This window comes from Augochlora pura, chromosome 3 (genome assembly GCF_028453695.1).
Source record: "Augochlora pura isolate Apur16 chromosome 3, APUR_v2.2.1, whole genome shotgun sequence".
In the NCBI taxonomy this organism is placed as follows: domain Eukaryota; kingdom Metazoa; phylum Arthropoda; class Insecta; order Hymenoptera; family Halictidae; genus Augochlora; species Augochlora pura.
Genome location: NC_135774.1, coordinates 31,480,160 through 31,500,220, shown reverse-complemented (window position 1 = coordinate 31,500,220; position 20,061 = coordinate 31,480,160).

Below are 20,061 nucleotides of genomic sequence, written 5' to 3'. Positions count from 1 at the left end.
TTGCTGTTACAGAACCAGGGTCTGTCTGCTATTGTGCAATTGATGCTCTATTAATTTGATGCGGTGACAATCTACTCGCGCATTGGTACATCTCGATGAAATTTTCAGCACGCGTGAAACTTACCGAGACCTACGAAACGCGTTGCTTCAATTTTGTTACAGTCTCGTATAAAACAGATGCAATAGAAAACTAGGATGCTCGTAAAATTTATTTACTCGTCGTTTAGTAAACCAGCCCGCGCGTCGCTTCGCGAAGATCGAGCGACTCGGTCGAAGCTTTAAACGAGTTAATTCGTTTGACAAGATCCGTCGCCATCGTCCGAGCTTAATTTGACAACGAAGCGACTGCTTCCGGTGGCGGGAAAGCCCGACGACGCGACGGAGTCTCGCGCGCCGTCGAAAACGGCCAGGCCGAGGCCGAGACGCGGCGCAGCGGTCGGGTGCAGCCCGATAATCAAATATTAGCTCGAGCAGCGAGATTAAAGCGGCCACACCGAGCGGGAAACGAGATTAATGGTTCACGGTTAAATCGCGGACTAATGGCGGGCCGGCGCGGCACCGGGCGTAAATCATATTTCGCAACGCGGAGAGCAGAGCGAGGCGAGGCGGTGGCGCAGCGAGGCGACACGTCGCGAACAAAGGGGGTTGAAACGACCGCGCCGGAAGCGGTCGAAGGTGTATGATTAGGAAAATGAGGCAGCCATTAAGTATCGCGAGGCCGCGCGAGACCGTTTTCGAGCGAAGTGCCGGTTGCGAGAGTCGCGCGTGGCCGGTGTCGGGATAAATATAATAAGCCAAACAGTTTTGGGGAGAGGAAAGAAAGGCCGGCCCTCTACACGGCTGGCCCAGAATTGCCGGCTTGGATTTCGCACCTCGCCGATTCCGCGTATCGCCGGCTAATCTTTAATCTGTGGACTTTATGCGATCGTAACTGGCCCGCGTTATCCGGCAGACATCTCTCGGCCGCAGTGCTTAGCGTCTTCAAAAAATTATAGACCTCGTTAAAAAATATTGTCTCGTGGAAACGCCGCGGCGTTAGCGGGACGTATATGCGGACTTACGAGCAAATTATACCGGCCATAAAATTGTATTAAGGCTTGCAAAGAATATATAGGAGACGTAAACGAATATTAGGACTTAGGAGCAATCGCGAGAGTCCCGGCGGTATTCGAATTCACCGAGACGTTCTGGTGTCCCTCGCAATCTACGACAGCTAAAGCAGATTCTATCAAAGCAGCATTCTATCAATCTAAAGCAGAGAACAAGGTCAGTTCATTTACTGAGAAATATGTCTATTAACAAACTCATCTTTCCGTATTCCAGATATATCTGAAACAATAAAACTGCATAAATATTCACAGCCTAATTATAATATCACAGCACCTGCAATAGTATGTCCCAAGTGCGAATAAAATAATTTATTCAAAGATGTCTGTTTTCTCCGAGTTCTCCGGGGTCCAATTAAAATTTCTGAACTCGTCCAATGTAATTTCTGTCGGCGGACAAGCTTTTGCTCCAGGTCGCGTGCTTGCGTAATCTCCTCGCGGAGAAGCGAAGATATATTTCGAGGCGCGAAGCGAATCGAAGCGGCACACGGATCTCGGGATGGAATCGGAAGCCGTGGTTGGACTCGCGAAATAGGGTAGAGGGTCGCGAGCGTTACCGTTCGAGCGATTCTAAGCCCGTTCGTTATCGGTCCCATCCTTCGACGCCGCTTTTGTACGAATCACGATTAAGTAATTGGCAAAGGTAGCGGTCTCCGCGATCGCCCGGATCGATACCGCGGCCGTGTTGCACGCACGTGTTTTTCCCGTTATTTCTCACTCGTGCATTTTCGCCGTGCCCGTCGATTTCTATACGATCCCTGTTCGCGGACAGTTACACGAACTTCTTCAAAATATAAATCCAACTGCCGCGCGCCGCTCGCCGCTCGCCGACACTTTCGCGGTTTCCAGCTTTCCTCTTTTAACAAGGGAACCGCGCGCGCTCGTGTTCTCGCGTTTTTTCCCTCCTCGCCGAGACGTTGCATAATTTTCGGTTAATTCTTTTTTAATCCCAACGTGCGCGCCGCTGGCTGAGCGTGGGCGCCGCTTTCCTCGCGAATTTCTAAGACTATGCACTTCGAAACGCTTTGAACAACCGTCGACCCAATTTCACCGAGGCTCCTCCAGTCGACGTTCCGTTTCTCAAATTTGACAACTCCGTAAACAGGAGGAGCGGATTCTCGTAAGGCGATCGAAACCGTGACAGGCCGGAATAAACTGTAACGATCCGGAGGAAAGAGAGCACGACGAACGCGGCCCCCATCTGAAATTCATGAGTTTTATTCGAATGGAATGCAAATTTTTGGGGCATCGCCTCGCGCAGCTCGCGCGCCACGCCACACCAGGTGTCTCGCGATTAATCACAAGTACGAGCCATGCGCTGGGAGATTATTCGACACTTTGTCGTTCGATGTTCCGTGCTTATTTAAATGACAATGTGTCGTCGGACAATGCCCGGGAAGGGGACGCGCATTCCGTGGAAGGCAAAACGAAAAAGAACGGAGGCAAGGCGCACACCGGAAATGGGAGTCGCCAATGCACGGTTACATAAATTCGTCCGGCCACGGCTCGGCTCGAGCTCGGCGCGGCGCGGCGCGGCGTCGCATGCTCGCGAGCGGAGAATGCAGACGAGAATGTATCGCCATCGCCGGCCGCACAATCGTGTGGGTGAACCTGTTGAACATAATTGGCGCCCCCGTTATTATTAGCTAATATATTTTTCCGCGGTTATTATTTATAACCCCGGCCCCGTGGATTTACACGATCCGCGACAACAGTTTAGCCCATTAATACATTCGACGCGCCGCGTCCACCGCGGCCGGCTCTTTTCCGCACGGTTTCCAGTACGCGCAAGCTGAACTGCGAAACAGTCTCTCGATCGAGTTAATAGGACTCCAACCCTGCACCGTTACGGTCCATTTAACGCGGACCCGGGGCCTTCGTCTTCAATTATTCTGCTTTCTTACGAGCTCAATTATGTTTCATACGAACAGCTTGTACGCGCCGCTGTTCGTATTAACCCTTCGAGGACGATTGCCAGCATGCGACGACACCGAAGACGTCGCACAAATTGCTCGCGCGCGCGCGCGAGACAATCGAAGCGCATTGTCCATTTCCTCGTCCACTATTCTTGTCTCTGAGAATCGTGATTCCACGCTTTCGGTTTCGTTGAGTCGCGACGGAGATTTTTCGCGACGTCAGTTTCGCCGCGACCAGACGGAAGAAAGGCCACGGTTCTTTCTGCGATTGCAGGAAACGGAGGCGCGCTGATCCGACGCCATCCTCCTGGCAGTCGGTGTCGGCGATATCCGCACGTAACTCGGAATTTATTCACGGGCGGCCGCGTAAAAATCGGGAAACGCATTAACGAGCCGTCTCGCGGGACACGCGATTCCGCGGACGCCTCGCAGCCGCAACGCGACGCCTGTCCGGGGCTCACGGCGTCGTTCATCAGGAAGCAATCGTCCGCTGCCGCCGCCGCGCTGCCGATCCTGCGAAATGGAAGGCGCAGGAATATCACCCGCAGAGAGAAATATAAAGGCGGCCCGGGAGTCGCGTATGTCATGCGTGGATCGATGACTCGCGGCATTTTTCCGGCTGCCGCGTTTGACCTTCCGTCTCGCTTACGTAGGTGGTACACGCCTCGCGAAATACCGGGTGAGTCGGTAGAATTTAACACCTCGATCACCCCCTTCCTCCACCTTCTTTACCTTCCTCCTCCTCCTCCTTCCTCCTCCTCCTTCTTTCCTTCCTCCGTCGTTCGGTCGCCTTGAACGCGTCGAACTCGACTTCTTTGTAAATCATCCATTGTTTTTTTCTCCGCCTCGCGTTTCGAGATTCGCGTCGCGTGACCCTGTTGCGGCGAACGTGGGCTCCGCGCGCGTATCCAAATTTAGCAATTTATTGCAGCCACGCTTTTTCCTCGCTGTTTTATTCTCGACATTTTATTTACGAGGTTCCGCGGTTCTCTCGAATTGCTTAAACCAGCATGCACGGTCTCTTTGGACCTGCAATTTTATAATTTACTTTTTTACTTTATACTTAAAATGTTTTTTCAAGGTAGTGTTTCTGCGTGTTCGCACGCATTGAATTTCTTCTCCTCTCTTTTCTTCTTCCCTTTTTCCTCTTTTCTTTTCCTTTTTTCCTTTTTCATCTTCTCCTCTCTTTCCTCTATTCCCTTTTCCATCTTCTCTTCTTTTTTCCTTTTTTCCCCTCTCCTTTTCTCTCTCGTTTTCATTTCATCCCATTCGATTTTATTCCATTCGGTCCGACCGTGTGCCTTAATACGCGCTCGAAAATATCCTGCGCGCACTTTCACCAGGACATCGCGGACGACAATAAGAGAGGCGCGTCCGCGTTAATAAAACACGATTGATGGTGTTACACGGGGTGCTTTTAGGCGAGCGTAACGGGAACGGCGCGGTTTGCAATCCTTTGATTTACGACGTTTCCGCGTCGCTATGATTCCGTCCGGTTTTCGCACCGTCGCGTCGCGGCACGCCGGCCGCTTTCGACCGCCGTCGCGAAACCAAAATCAAAATCAGACCAGACTTTTTCCAATCTTTTTGTCCAGAGAGATTTTAAAATTCTGCTCAAATATTTATGGATAGTATTAAAAAAAATTATAATTAATAATATTAAGGAAATTCTTAGGTGCAAAGCGAAGTTGAATTCTGCGCGATCGAAACTGCCAACGCCGGTTACGTCAGCGTATCAAAACCGTGAATCGTCGGCAAAAGCAACGCGGAACGTTCGATCGAACGGCGCGGAGTTTCTTCGATTGATGTTTCGAGATTTTTTCCGAGCCTCGTGCGTACAAAGATCGGCAGGATGTTTATGGCATTCTAGCAAAGGACGCGCGAACTTTCCATGGAACCGAGCGCGTGGTCGTCGTTGTCGTCTTCGCCGCCATCGTCGTTGTCGTCGATTCGCAGTTAACATCCTCGAGCGCTAACGAAGTAGCCGGCGAACACTGCGCGGCCATTGCCAGCCAGTACACGCGACTACCACTCGTCTGTCATTCGTAGATCTATAACTTATTGGATTTTTTCGGGGGCGGCGAAAGTGCAGCGAGCCGCGCGCCGCGTCGACCGAAGGAATCAGCGCGATAAGCGCGCGCCGAGACCGACTTTCGGTACTTTATTACACGGCTGGAAAGGACACGCCGGATACGCCGCTTACAAATTACGTTGTTCTAAATACGATCGATCTTCCGGTCCATTACGAGCCGTCGATCGACACGGAATTCAAGGATCCCACGGAACGACGCGGTTTGTTCTACGCTCGCATGGAATAACCTGCATTCCCGATTCCAATGTCTGGCTTCGTGCATTGGCTTTTCGAAGCTGTTCAAGTATTCTTTTTATTTTTAATGTATAATCTTTCGATTTTTCTCACGTAACCATCAACTCTGCTGTCAAATGATCATATATATATAGAAAGAGAGAGATGGGGTAAAATAGATTTTTGAAATAGTCTTCGTTTTTTCATGCAATACAGAATTATTATATATTTAAAAATATATATATAAAACTGTATAGAGAAATTTCAAGAAAAGTAGATTTGCCACTGTGTATTACATGAAAAGTTACGAATATTTATAGTCCATTTACCACTTGAAAAATCTATATCTCCGCGGCCCTGCACATAGAAACCTTTCCATTAAATAACCACTCGATAACGTCTGGGAAAAAATTGTTCTTAGACGCGTTATATGGGAATATCGAGGCAGGTTCCCGACGTAGAAGGAAGAGGAAAAATGCGTTGTCGAGCCCGACGTCGTCGAGTCTGTAAAATGTAGACCGCTCGTGGCCGGCGGTAGACAAGGCGCTTTAATGGAACGTATAAATAAGGATCTACGGCGTAAGCTCGGTAGCCGAATAATATTTTGACGGCGAGTCCGAACGGGGAAAGCGGCGAGGAAGGGCGATAAATGGCCGGTTAAATGGCCGTGGCGATGCCAGTTAACACTCGGTGTCGGGGAGAGAAAAGGAAAAGACCGGGCGCTCCGGTAATCAGTGAACCGGGACCGAGCGAGCGAACGCTGCGATGATTAATCGGCGATTTGTTGCAATTAAACGGTCCGACGACGCTTTTCCCGGTTTCCGCGGAAACCATCGAAACACCGCTGATATTAATCAGCCCTCCCTCCGCGCGCCGCGCCACGCCGCGCCACGCCGCGCCGTCGATACGCTACCTGACGCAATTACGCGGGGCCCGTTCGTGTTTCAACGGCTCGCACGAGCTATCGCGCCGCGCCGCCGTAGATTATACACAAATTAACGGCCGACCATAAGTCATACACGCGATTACGCCGGTGAACAGACAGAAATATCAATATGTACAGTAACGCTCATAATTATTCGGGCCACGGGGATTTCTCTGCCTCTTCGACCATCTGATCTGGATCCAGAACTATTCGTTTCCCTTTTCCGGATTTTAATCAATGCACTGTCAATTTAATGTATTTATTAAAAATATATTTAGGTCAAATATAGAACAGTGGAGAAATTAAAATAGACTAAAAATACTATCACGTTGATTACGACTTATTAAAATTAATTCTACCGATCAAAATCACTGAAAATGCATATAAATGAATTCTTAGGATTCCTACGACATATATGCATCGTTAAATAATTTTTAAATTGCTTGATAATAATTTTTCTTGGAAATACGATTAAGAGAATCGTTTTTCGTGTTAAATAGAATTACACTGATGGTTCAACTTCAAAGATATCACATTTCTGAGCTACGTCTCATAGATCTGTTATTACAATTTACCGAATGCCCCTTTGTGACAAATTGTAAACTATTGAGGAATTATTAAAAAAAAGAAAATGTTTCACAGATTGGCAATGTTCCATCCGCAAGTATAATTGAACTGCATGTCGCGGATTGGTCGATCGACTTGATGCGTTTATTTGTTAATTGCTCGATACAGTATTCGCTGAACGTTCGGAGTCGTTGGAATAATTATGAGTGGTACTGTATGTGTATACACGTGAAGCGAACAAGCACCACCGGTTTAGCTCCGTCCAGGAAACCGTCGATACCTATCTACCGATGGAAAAAAGCAGCGGTAACGCGCTTAGGAACCGAACCGACTGCGACTCTATTCGTCACGACCGGTGCGCTATTCATTTCCCAGCCGGCGATCGAGCACTAGGAAATGGAAAATCCGTGGCTGCATGTACAGGGTGATCCGTAAGGCGATCACGCATCGATCGGGAAGGCTCGAATTTTCAACGGCGAACAAATTGAAACGCGCGAATGGTCGACGAATGTCCTGACGAATGGAACAGTAAACGAAGAGTAATGGACGTCACAGTAATATAAAATAACAATAATATAGAATAATAGTAATAGAATCTGAAATTAAGATATTTAAGTGATTAATTATATAATTTGTTCAATTTCCGATCAAATTATTACAATAAATTATTTTGAAACCAATTTGGGATCTCAGAATTGTATAACCAGAGCATTAAGAACAGCAAATAAATTTAATAATAATAATAAGAATAATAATAGTAATAAATATATGCGACTCGAGTCAGTGAATCTGATTTCATAGACAGTTTCAGGGAAAAGTTCGAGGCGCCAGGCTCGCCGTAAAGTAGCTTCTACCGTTTCACGCGATCGAACGGTTCGACGATCGCGATCGAGAACTTTGTACGTAATCCTTGTCACAGCCCCGGCCATTTGTCAGAATCAATTACATCGATAACCGTTCCGGCAACGATTTACACGGGAAATCGCCCCTGCCGTGTTCTCCCCCCTCCTATTTTCACTTTTAACTTTAAGTGTAACGTATCGCGCATTAGTTCAGCCTAGCAGTCGCGCGCTGCGAACGTTTAAATCAGATCCGGCAAATGCGTGCATTGTCCGCGTGTCGAATTGTTAAAGGATTTAGCGATATCTCGGGACCGGTATCGATACCGTGGAATAAATGCCGGCGATTCGACGATCGCGAACACCACGGTGTCGGAGTTAACAATTCTAGAATCGATTGTTCGGAAATTCTTTAATTATTCTTCGATTTTATATTTGATCCATTGGTTATAACCCTTTCGGCATGGACAATACATATCATACATATCTTAATATTAAAACTAGAAGCAACATTTTTTGTTGAAAAACGTCGTTTCATCGAGCATAGTTTTTACTTAACGCTTTGGGTTAAAAATATCGTTCCAATAATAACCGATTTTTACAGAATAATCGTCCGATCCATAATCTCAAAAACGCTTGGCAGAGCGATGTAAAAAGGGTTGCAAAAATTGATTCGCAGGACAGAAAATGAAAAATGGATGCTGACAATCCGGTAAGCCTGAGTTAGGCCTGGATTAGAGAAGAGGTGGGAATCGGTCGTTCGAGGAAAGAAGTATGGAGACGCGAACGCGTCGCTGATCGCTGATCGCTGATCGCTGATCGCTGATCGCTGGGGGTTCGAAGGCGCTAGCTAGCTTCCTGGACTGACGACGGTGCAACGGGCTGATTTGCATACGTCATTCGGCCAAAGGAGACCCCGTCTCTCCGGCGAGGTGAGTTGACGTAGGAAATTCGCCACGGGGAATTGCTCGAGGCACGGACTCGGCCCGGCACGGCTCGACGCATATCCGCCGCCGTTAAGAGCACGGAGAGAAGTCCGGTTCTCGGGTCTGCCGCGGCTTCTATCGTTACCTGTTATGACAAGTCGGCTATTAATTTCGCTCTCGCCACGACGAGGCTACGTCTCCTTCGCCACCGATGCACTTCGCTCCCCTGCTCGACCTTTCTTCTTTCTTAGCAGACAACCCCGTTTTCTCGGCGACGCTTTCCAGATCTGGATGCGAATTTTCAGCACAGGTGGGAGGACATCACGGCTGTAGAAATGTTTAGAAATACAGGTAGCCTTCCTAAGATCCTATAATACGATTTAACCCCTTGCGTTATGACTCTATGCTATGGTCTCTTTTTACCATATTATAGGAGAGTCGTCTGTATTTCATACAATGTGTTGGACAGTCCAATTTCCCACCGCGAGAGCCACAGTTTACGCAAGCGGTAACATGTAATATACATATATTCCAACCTACATCACAGTAAAGTAGCGATACGTGCTCGAGGAAGACAGTCGCTCAAAAGTTACGTTCTACCCATATTACGTCCAACAATCCCGAACATAATTCCCACCGTAATGTTCCCTCTTTAGCGGCGTGATTAATGATAACTCGAAAATTACGCGAGAGAAATAATTAAACGGTCGAAGAAACGAGGGAAATTGCTCGTGTCGCGGACCGAGCACGTTTTCCCAGGTTCGTAGCCACCGCGAAGAAAAGTCGGAGGGTCGTACAGGCTCGGACACGCATTACCACGCGCGGTAATGACGTTAACAATAATGGCGCCTTCTATTACCAGCGCGGCTGAATGCCGGCTAAAGGCGCAGCGAGAATGGAAAGTGAACCTAACCATAGAACTTTCCGCGTAAAATCGTCAATGGAAAATTGCATGAAATTAACGATAATAAAACAACGCAACGCCGCGGCGCATTGTCGGCCACGCAATACATAATCTGTCCGCTGACGCAACGGCGAGACGGACCTTAACGAAAATGCGTTTTAAATGTTAAAAATCATTTCGTTTCAATTATACTGGTTGTTAAAGAAAATCGAATATGGGACAGTTTCTATCGCGATATAATTTCAGAGGAATTCATATAGTAATATGGCATCTATTACTATATTAATTAAATCATAATCAAGTTCTTAGTTAAATTTCTGAAAAATCCGCGATCTTCCAAGGATTATTTCCAAAGCAGATTTCTCGGATCACCGGGTTCGAGAAATCCCCGCAAGTCCCGTCCGATTTTTTTACGAGCGTGGACCCTCGCCGATAAAGCGTCGGCGGGCGCGTAAATATTAGTGCATTCTTAGCGCGATTTCAATTTCACTTCGGACGTCCCCGTTACATTTCGCACCGTACTGCCTCCGTAAAGATATCGCCGGAGAAAGTTATTAAAAACTGGCTGCCACGACACGTTAGACAGCGAACTGTATCGTCGGATTAACAATTCGTTTTTTTTTCTTCTTCTCGGGCCCGGTACTTTACGGTCGCCGCTTCGCGCCGCGAAAATTAATAGGAAGATAACCGAGGATCTTATTTACAACGTTTAATTCGACGAGGAAACGCTCGCGGAAGAAGTGCGCGCGAAACGCACGCGTTCCGTGAGATTCGAAGCGACCGCGATTAAACCAGGTATTCGAAGTCGTAATTTAACCGAGCAGGAAGCTTTTATTGCGGACAGAAACATTGTGCTAATTTTGTAACAATTTTGTATGAATTAATATCCGAGAGGTTCGCGAATTCTTTACTCTCTGGAATAAAGTATACGAAAAGGAACTTAATGAATCAGAACATTTAATTTTACAAAAATCTCCAGCTAAATATGTTACGATGAAGCTTTTAAATCGGCAGGCTATTGTAGCGGACCAATAATGTAACTATAATTAATTATATAATCAATTAGAAAGATTAACTTGTGAAGCGGCAGGTATCGACTCGAAAAAATTCTCGCAATATTGAGTTAATTTAAGGAACGAAATCCTAACTATATAATTGATATTTACCGTAGGAACTATCAGTGTAACCCGTTGGCATTCTAAAAATCCCGGCGCCACTTAGTTCGTTCGAGTATAAAAGAAGATAAGAAGAAGACGAAGACGAAGAAGAAGAAGAATGTATAATGGAAATGTACCACTCGATCTCGCATTACAGTTTGGACGGGACATCGCGGAAGGAGTCCGCGCGCGATTAATAAATACCGAGTCCTTAGCCGAGGCTATTAAACCGGCAAGAAAAATCTGCCGGAAACGTCTAAAAATATCCCCGGCGACTGACTACAATATAAATACCCGAGCTCATTATCATCCGGCCGCGAGATCTCGTACTCTTACTCGTACTCGTACTCGGCACGGCCACGGAGAGCTTCCACGCATATTTTCGGTGTCCACGGGGGAACGCGATATCATCGATCCTCGTACTCTCGGTCGTACAAGTCGTCGATCATCGACGGTCTTATATGGCGCGTTATGATCCCCTCCGAGAACCCGTACGAAACTAATAAGACGAGGTCGGAGGTGCGTTAAGTGTGACAAGGTTAACATCCAGCTCGCGCGAGCGTGCGAGCGAGCGAGCGAGCGCCGCTTCCTCGTTCGGAGATCCGCGTCGTTCTGAAAGGGTTCAAAGATGAGCCTTTCAGCCGACGTGAAATCGACCGTCGGTCTTTTGAACAGGTTCCGGTGCGCCTCGACATTGAACGGCTGACGGAGAAATAAATGATTTACGCTACCGCGCCGACGAGCGACGTGGACTCCCGGTCCCGGGTACCCTGGTCCCGGCACACCAGCGACGCCTGCGATTAAGATATTCCATCGATCCGGGCTTAATGAGGGAATGACTCATTCTCGACTGAAGAAATCGCGCTCTCCGCGACAAGAAAAAGTAAATCAGCTGAGTCGTCGATGCACACGATTTAATCATTAATCGGAATTGACGCGGGCGAAGAGGACAATCGATTGAAATTCGAGTTGAAATGTTTTAAAATACTTGAGAGATGTGACACGGGGCCCCATAAGGTGTCCAGTCTGCTCTGATAGCTCGTCTGTGGTTTTACCGTGCGCTGCAGGACCTCGCGCCGCATATCCGGGAGCTCACGAGGGAAACGGCGCCTCCGCTTTCGAAATCGCGCCTGCTGTCTCTCCCTCTCTCTCTCTCTCTCTTTCTCGCCCTCTGCGAAAAAGACGGCCGGAGACGTTCCGAGAACACTTCGGATTCGTTGTTTCCCGCGGACGGCTCTCGATTCGCGTACCAGGAAGTTTGATTGCGATAACGCGGCGCCACGGGCCGAGACGCGTCGCGTCGCCTCGTCTCGCGACCCGTGTCCAGACTTCCCAGAAAAATATCTCCACACGATCCACGATGCATTCGGTGATCCATCGGGTCATTGATACCCGTCGTGAAACTGTGATCACGCGATAGAAAAATCGCCAATTGCTACAGTAAATTGTAAAATAATTCGCAATCAAGTTAAGGTATTTAAAGCGAAACGGATCAATAAAAACAGTGAAACTGTTCTTCCCTCTGCTAATAGCGAAGAAGTAAAACGAACGCCTCTCTAATTTCAGTCGGCTGTGGAACTCCAGAAGCTTCTGACTTTTAATTATAACGCGAGAGCTAATGGGAGCAACGTCTCCGACTCTTTTTGCCGGCTCGATGAAAGGGATATTATTCGAGCCTACTGAAAAATGTATGGAATAATAAATGCGAGGGAGGGAGGAGGGGGAAATTATTATCGGACGCGCGGCAGGCGGTGTAATTTACGGAGTCGCCGTTGTAATTTCGATGGAAACGGTGCCGTTCCGAATGAAACGCCGGAATAAAATGGCCCCGTTCCAGAAATATTTTATCGGACAGCTACCTACACACCTTCGAGAAATTATCGGGACAGTTGCGTTGCACTTTTTTTTTAGCTCTTTGTTGCAGATCGTGCACGCGATGCTCGCCTCTGGCGTGTAGCAATACAAGTTTGCAACAATTGATACGAGCTCCGCTCGTATCCTTTCTTATGCATACATGTTTCTAGCATAAGTTGATACACTGGAATTGCATGCTTCCATTGCATACGCGCGATTTGCTACATCAAGTTGGTATAATTAAATAATCGAATAATGCAAAAAAATTGAGAGCTGATTTTCCGCGCAGTGTAAAACACTGTGCGTGAAATTAATTTAGAAGTATCTATATTTCAATATTATACTTGAGAAATCAATTAAATATTCGTCGCAGATTTCTTTATAGTTACCATAAGCGGTTTGTTTAAACGATTAATAAACTACATTCATATTTCTAATTTAATGGTTCAATTATCCTAGAACCCTAAACGTCTTGCAGCATGGAACTCGACGAATTGAGTTGCATAACGAAACACGCTAACGATCCGGAGAGAAGCTGTTTAAATAAACGCGGTAAGGTAGCCTAATCAATTGCTTCAATATTTTCTGGGTCCAGTGGGTCGGGTGAACGGGACGCGGCACGAAAATGGATAAAGCGTTCTGGCTAGGTCGGTCACAAATTGCATCGATCAAATAATTCGACTTCCTCATTACATTTCTAATTAACCGAAATCGGTGACTCTTTTCTCTCTCTCTCTCTCTCTCTCTCTCTCTTTCTCTCTCCGACTGTTTCTCTCTGCCAGGTACCACGTGGCACGCGTACGAGTATAAATTCCTTGTCGTAATGATGCACGTGATCTTTTCATCCCGGGAACGATGCACGCTCCGACAGAAACATAATTACGAGTTTCTCGAACGGCATGTAGGAAGACCTGGGCGCAATTAGGCGTTGCACAATTGCACCACCAGCCGATGATTGGAAAACCAAATTCCTGGCTGACCACGGACGGGAATGCAAATTTCGAGGCCTGGATAATCTATGTCTGTGCACTGCGCGGACACGTGAACACCGTGGGACAGAATGCTCTGTCGACTCTTACCTGCGAACAAGAGGCCTGCCGATTCAATCGTATGTATATTATTGCATATTGACCACAATAATCGTAATAGCTGTATAGAGCCGATCAAGTAAACGTCGCTATAATTTGCACGTTAATTGCGCGAGCGTGCAGCTAATTTTCGTTTATACGAAGAACGTAGCGTCGCGCTAGGGAACAGCTAGATTCGGAGATTTCAACGCGTGGCGCCATAGTTGCGTTCCACGCGTTATTCTATAGCGCGCGCTGTAACACTAAAGGATATGTTTAAAAAGACCGCATTACGCCCATGAAATCGCAAACTTCAGCGAACGTCATGTACAGACACTTAAAGCCAGCGTTCGACAAATCGTCGCGCCGACACAGTCAAAAGACATAGTCCCAAGGCGTGTCGTTTAAGCTTGCATGATTCGTTTAATCGCCACCTCGTTCGAATAGCAATTTTTATATCCCCTGCATTTTTATATTAATTACCGTACCCTGTAGTAAACTTGCAAATATTGCCGCCTCCATGGGTATTGCCATTGGTATTTCTCGGGGACCGCAAGTATCGGCGTAAGTTTTCTCGTGGACACCGTAAAAGGATTAAGTAGCCCTTTAATAGCGGGTACAAAGCCGATACGGTAAATTCGTACACAATGTAACAAGCGAGTAACCACTATCCGTGCCGCGTGGCGGCTGCTAAAAGTTCGCCCGACGGAATTGATTTCTATATACAGCCGAACGAGAGGCGAAAAAGTATTCGCGCTCTATCGAAAATGGCCATTAAACGTCATGAATTTGCATGAACATCCGCAATCCGGTGATCCGTTAGCTCGATTCGAGGGAGCACCACGGCGCGGCGCGGCGCGCCGGGAGAACAGTTGGACGATTCCGCCGGTAATGGATCACGAAATTCCGAGGCCGATTAAGGATTTTCAGCGGAGGCTCGCGGTGGTCGCCGCCGTGTTAAGCTCCGTTCGGAGGAATAATCGCGCGCTTTTTGCGTCAATTTGCCTCGCGAGCAAATGTTACCGCGCCGGTCCCGGTTAATGCACCAATGCTACCGCGAAGCAAAGACATCAAGGATACTTTTTGTTCCTGCTCCTTGCTCCTCTCCGTTGCCCCCTTCTTCCATTCTGCTGCTCCCCCCTTTCCGCCCTCCCCATCGTCGTACCTCTTTCGTACCTCTTTCGTGGCCGCGTTCGCAGCGTCGTCGTCGTCGTCGTCGTCGTCGCCGTCGCGTTCGCAGCGGCAGGACACTTGCCTCGCTCGTTTTAAGAAGCAAAGTACTTTAAACATTAAGGGATCTCCTCGAGTTAGCGCGATAAATCAGGCCAAGAGATAATTACCCGTCCCCCCTCGCGACTGAATTTATTCAAAGTATATAAAGCACTCCCGGCCGGCTTCGGCCGATCGATACGCTCCGTCGTCGTCGTCGTCGTCGTCTCCTCTCTGGTGAGAAACGCTCCTCGATTCTCCGAGGAGCAGGCCGTGATTTATTTATGCCGAGGAACGTAAATGGAAACGTGTTTTATCGTAATCATCGAAATAGTCGGTCCCTAGCGGAGCCTCCGGTGGACACTATTCTATTATCTACTACTTTCCTATTTGCGGATATTACGATTTCAAATGTATCCATCTCTTATCGATATAATTTAGTATAGACGTAGCGAAACAATTTTTAAAAATTCATCGTACATATCTCGTTCATGTCTGAGAAAATATGGCATCGTTTATATTAATTTCTGGACACTGTTTTCGATTAATTAATTAACGTTTATACCCCGTGGCGCTGTCATTTGTACCTGATTTCTATTATTATTTAGTTCAATCGATGCATATTGCTCCATCGGTTTGAACAATTCCCCACATCTTTCGTTCTAAGTAAACGCCGCGGAGCGGTCGGAGGAGTCACTCTTAATTTCCCGGGACCGATGAATTATAACGAGATCCTCGAATCGACGCGATGAATCAGCCGTGTAGATAATCACGCGAGTATATCAGCTGTTATTTGCGCGATAGTTCGTACGGGGCCCCGTATAACCTCCGCGGTATCCCGTGCGTTATGGTAATAATAAAATAAGCTCTCGCCTGAATTTATTGGCTAATTATACGCTTATCTCCATCCCCGCGCGGCTAGCCCGGCAGAATTTCATCGGGCCCTGCGGATTTATCAAGAAAAAGAAAAAAAGGAGAAGGGCCGGCTGCGCCAACGGCCGGGCCCTTTCGTATATCTCGCGTGCCTCGAGCGGCTAACTTACAATCCGCGCGCGCTTTTCTATGGCGGTTAAGGATCTTATTAACGATCGTTAACCCGTAATCGCAGACGCGCGGTCTCGCGGACATTAAGCGGCATTCCCAGCGAAACGCTGACACTTTGCTAAATATATATCACCGGGTGAGCATAAGTAGCTCTAATTTGAAATACGCCCGGGCGACGCCACGATTGCCGAGCCCTGTGGACTTCGATGTAATTATTAGGCGTAGAATTCAATTTAATTCGTGGGAAACAGTGCTGGCAAAATTACGCGCGACGCGCGTAAATAAATCCGTGATTAACTCTGCGCACGGAATCTTGCACGGCTCTCGAACAATTTTGGATTTCACGTTTTCAGGAAACTTTCACTTGCCAGAATTTTACGTTTCGTCTTATCGAAGCTTAAACGCGCTGGAACGTTCCTCCTCTTTACTCGCGGTCCTTAAAGTTACGAATCGATTGTAACTCCGTTTGCAATTGCAGCTCGAGTCGTGGCAGATCCCCGGCCGTTTTGGTTTTTATATTTTCGGCAGACGCTCGCTTTCGAGAGTCCGCTGCTCCTCGGTCCGATCGCTACACGAGATACGGCCGCGTTTTATAAGATTCCGATCGGTCGCGGGACTGCTTTCGAAAGTACTCTACCTAACTGTATTTGCTGAGCACTTCCGAATTTATCCGATCGAGGAAGACTTATCAAAGAGGGAAGTCGAAGCGCCTCTGCGGCGAGCCGCGCCGCGAACAGAAGAGAAGAGAAGGGAAAAGAAGAGAAGAGAAGGGAAGAGAAGAGAAGACAAGAGGAGAGAAGAGACGCACGCTTGACCGGCGATCGCAGATAATTACAATGCGCGCCGTTGAACTTCGCCGAGCTAATACGCTCGCGACGGCTGATTAATAGGGCCCGTCGAATTCATTATTTGTTAGAAATAAGTTATCCGCCGGTGTTAATTTGTTAGTTGGCCGGGCACGATTAATCACGGATATCTGCTCCATATTTTAATATGTGTTATCCGGGAGCCAGTTACGCGGAAGCACCGTTAAACCAGGAATACTTGGACGCGTTCGCCGGCGCCGCGCGGCGCGCCGCGGCTGCGTGGTCGGTCTTTGTTTGAAAAATCGACGTGTGCCCGATCGGCTCCTGCCAGGCTCGCTTTGTCAATCGCTGCCAAGATTAATCGACGCTATCGACGAAATCGGATTTTATCGTCGCCCGGGGAACCCGGGGAACCCGGGCGTCGCGAAAAATCTCGACCATAATCGAAAAAGTTTATCGGTGCGTGTTAGCCTCCTTCGCGATAAGACAACAATTATTTATTGCCCCGATAAACGTGATTTTTCCAGACGTGTCTCACCGGCGAATATTTCCTCCACGGCTCTCGCGACTGTTCGTCGGGATAGATATTATTTATCGTCGTTGTTTATCGATTCCTTGGGGGAGAACGAGTGTCCGATAGTTTGTCCTGTTAGTTTTGAACGTGGTTTCGTTTGTCGCTTCTTGAACGGTTTTATTAAAAAATGTCCCCTTTAAATTATTTCATTTACGAATTTCTGCTGATTGAAAGAAAGCTCGTTGAGATAACCTCTTGAAAATTTTCTGATTTGCATTGCATTTATAGATTTCTGTGAGAAATTGCTTTCGAATTGTACACAGTTTTATGAATTTCTGCTGGCTGTACCCTGATGAAATCGTATTCGATTCATAGATAAACGAAGAGAACTAGGACGTTATTGCAAATTGCCCAATATAATTTCCACCAGTTTCGCAAAGCTTGTCAAAGTCGTGAAGAAACGTGGCTGGTACCGGCGCATTATGTGCGCGTCGGAAAATAAAGGCTCGAGGGAAGTTATTACACCGTAGAAGTCAGTTTCCGCGGTAATATTTTCGTCAGGCAGATAGCAATGGTAATCAACGGTAATAAATAGCAACATCAATAGCAATATTTCAAGCATGATCGCGGCGTCGGAGCCAACAATAATTCTATTTTATCGTTTATTGGCGCCAAGCAAAACAAAGCACGGAACGATCGATGGTCACGCGAGGAGGGAAGAGGATTATTAGTTGGTACAGCAAGATGGCGGCGCGTCCAGGCGCGACGCGACAGGGACAGGGACAGCCGGAGAATTGCAAGTGCTGTGCACGGTGTAAAAGGTTCTGTCTGACGTTCGAGCAGCAGGAAATTTAGCCGGAGCTCGGCAATCGTACAATGGCGGGGCCGGGTAACGTCCCGGGCTGAATTATGTAAATCCATTTTATTCGCGTTTTCACCGGCTATGACACTCGCGCGCCAGAAGGTTTCACTTGGAAAGTCAAACGATTTCCATCGGAACGATCATCGGCCGTTCGAACGAACGGCGAGAACCTAATATCACAATTTAGAAATTGGGACCATAATGCACCACTTACCAGCACGGTGGTGAAATAACGACGGAAACGGCCGGCCGGGTAATTTCTGCGGTTGTTTAACTGCTCCTCGACCGCCCAGCAACGATAACCGGACCGCCGAGCTCGTGTCCAATGTTTAGCTCTTTATTCGTCGGCGTCCGCGGCGGATTACGCGCCGCGCCGCGCCGGGGAAACAGTCGGATATAGCGGAAGATTTGTGGGGCCGAAATTGGCTGCACCTCCTACAGATTGCAATTAGAAAAACGGCAATTAAGCCCCGCCGCACGACAACAAATGATACCTTCTTACCGGAAAATGGCGAATCCGAGTTTTCCTGTCCGCTTTCGTGATTGATCAACCGATGAATAAATTCCACCGACCGAACGTTATAAAAATGCCACGTGCAACACGGAATTAAATATGAAACACACATTTCTCACTCGCTCGAAGGTGTTGGCAGCAATGCGTTCGTTACTGTTGGAGATCGCTACGTCAGAGGGCGCCCCGCACGCGATGATCTGTGATTAGTATTTTTGCCAAATAAATGAGGGTGGCGTTTTCGTCGTTCTTCGTTCCGATCCGGCTGTAAAGGTGTGCGCACGTGTTTTATTGTCTCCGCTTATCGTATCCGTTCCGACCTATTCCCAACAGTTACCTTCAACGTTGCCACCGATCGGATATCGACGATAAATAAATTCAACGTTGAGATCAGGAACGTTAAAAGAACCGTCCGTAAAAACCGGTGAAATATAATACGTTCCAACTTTTTCCCTCCTGGAAACTGCCGCGCGATTGCGTGAATTACGGCGCGTCCGCGGGATTTCGCGCGAGCATTCGCGTCGAAATGAATTTTACGGGGCATAACAATGACGTCCGTACGACCGTCGGCGTATCCAGCGTTTCGCCATTACAAATTTTATGATCGATCGCGGTAACTGAATTCCGTGTTCGCCGCGGCGCGACGCGAAAAAAAAAATCCTTTTTCCGAGGATCCGCGCGATTCCAACGCGTTCTTTGCGGCGCGAGTGCACGCACGCCGCATGCCTCGCCGCGTTCCCGAGACTTGCAAAACGCCGCGCGAGTTGTGCAAACATCGGTGCCGGGGGAGGGGGCCGATAAAATTTAATATCTCAAGTTTCGTTTGTCCTTCGCGAAACGACCGCCGAGAAATGCCTGGAATCTCGTAAAAACGAGCGGGACACTCCGAATTCGTACTCCCGCGAAATTTCTCGATCTCGTAATTGCGGCTCGTAAAACGAGAGGACGCGTTTCACGGTTCCCCAGAAGCCGGAAGTCGCGGACGAGAATCCGCGGGGCCGTCAGCCATCGATCTCCGGGCTAACAGTTGACCGACTTTTACAGTGAAAGAATAGATCCATGATAAGTCTGCTTCGTAGTAATTTTGACAATAATTCATAAATAAACATAATATATTGATTTTTAAAGCTTCAATTGACCGGAATGAAGAGTCGACCGAATCCCGCGACTTTTCATTACTCAGCCGTTCGCCGTACTATTTATACTACATTATTTAACGTTTATTAACGCTCGGCATGCGCCGCGAACGAAGGCGCCATTAGATAACCATCTCTGTCAACCGATAGAAAATGGCCTGGCACACGGTAATATACTCGTAGCTGCAAGAAATTAATAGAGCCGAGATATTTATGCTAATACAAATTTCTGTCGACCGACTCGCGGAAATTAAAACCAGACGGCAGTCCGTTTTTCTTCGGTCCGAGTTTTATCGGTGCCCCGTGTCCGAGGAAAAATCTCGTTTAAAAGGCTTACCGATCGACCGACTCTGTCCAGCGTCGAATAATCGAGTCCATAAAATCTGCACTCGGCCAATCAATTTCAACTCATT